This window comes from Propithecus coquereli, unplaced genomic scaffold, assembly GCF_000956105.1.
Source record: "Propithecus coquereli isolate 6110/MARCELLA unplaced genomic scaffold, Pcoq_1.0 Scaffold52, whole genome shotgun sequence".
NCBI lineage: Eukaryota > Metazoa > Chordata > Mammalia > Primates > Indriidae > Propithecus > Propithecus coquereli.
Window position 1 is genome coordinate 3,745,547 of NW_012151063.1, and position 1,774 is coordinate 3,747,320.

A 1,774-nucleotide genomic window follows, 5' to 3' on the forward strand; every position below is an offset into this window, starting at 1 on the left:
CACAGGAGGTTGTGTAGAATTTAGAAATATAAAAAGGTTTGCTTACGACAGAAATTTAGGTAGTTGTTACCCCAGATGTTCACGGATAGTAAAGTTGGAGATGACCCTGGAAATAAAGAACAGAAAGGAAAGAAGGTGACTTCAGCCTTCATTTATTTTCTCATTCGAGTAAGACAGCTTCGGCATTGGTGAATTAAATTAGGTGGTTGGGAACCCAAATGTAATGATATATTGTGTAGCTCGAGACCTCTAGCAAACAATCCCAGCAAACAAAAAGTTCAGCTCAGCCTATAAAACTAATTACTGGGTGGGCTGTCTGGAGGCAGCCACACTGGAGTTTTTGAATGTGGAAAAATGAGAACTAAGAGGGACTTTAAGTCTGTCCATGAACGTACATTTTCAGGTGTGACCCTTCTGGTGTTTGCTAACTTTTCAATGCACATTACAAGGGTCCAAGACACACACACACACGCAATAATGCATATATGATACAGTATGTGCTCCAGTTATTTTTGCTTCTGTGCTAAAGCAGATATGTGTCTTTAGAAATCATCTGTGCACACCATTTGAATCAAAACGGGAGTGATGATGAAAATAGTTACATGCTGGTGGGAAAAGACCGTGCAATGTGTGTTTTTAGCTAAACCATTGCCCCCTGGGCTGACAGGCAAATGAACCAGTAATGGGTAGAGCACTTTGCAGTTTGTAGGGTCCCATGTTCTAATGCACAGAGATGGTAGGTAGATGATAAGAATGAAGATGTATAAAGAGGAGGAGAAGGAAGAGGAGTGGAGGAAGAATATAAACGCATTGAAATATTTTGGCTACCTTGGGCTGAGTTCCCTACAAGCAAAGCCTGCACCAGGAGGCTGTATTGATGCTGCATTGCAGCGAAGGCGATCTGAGGTGGGCTGGGCAACCCCAGCGTCTGCTACAGTAGGTGTATCCATATTAGGGCAATTATTTCAGAAGAGGAACAATGTTTTATGTTGATTTCAAACCAACCTCAACATAGCAATTCTTTCAAAGTCATGGATTTGCTTTCTCTCTCTCTCTCTTTTTTTTTTTACCTCCATGAATGGTTGTAAAAGATAGATGGTAGGTTGACGTGCACCCAACATAGCAGGGAACTCCATTTTGCCAAGAACTCGGTACCCACTGCAAAATTAATGGGAGTGCTGCTGGGAAATCCTGACAGAGCTGACACGGCCTGAGGAGGTACTGACAACCCACCACTGAGACGGAGATTTTTTTGTAAAGTCCGGAAGTTTGAGCCCCTGGTGCTTTCATTAACATAATTGAAGGGAGGATTTATTTTGTTCTGGTTAAGTGGTATTAAAGAGACGAATTATATGCGGTCCTCCTTGGAACATGAATTTGGTCCTGGAATTCATAAAGGCTGGGAGGTGACATGGTTAAATATTATGCACTTATGCTTCAGAGGTTCTTTGGAGGAGAGGGAAGCTTGGCTTTGGTCAATTGGAATTGCTAATGCATCCGTGGTATATTTCTCTGCATTGAAGGAGTGAGACTGTTTCCAGTTTTTGTTTTTTTCCTGTTTTATGCATCAGAAATATGGAAAATAAAAGAAGGCTATCCCTTTGGGATATCTACTGGCAGCAGTTTATCATAATGGGATATCTTGTTGTGGTTGTTTTAATATGACAGAAAATACACAATAGAATGTAGACTAGTACCTTGTTTTACTAGTAAGTGGATTTCAGATCAATGGCCCCTGATAATTTGTGATTTCTTTCATTTCTAAGCTAAGCCA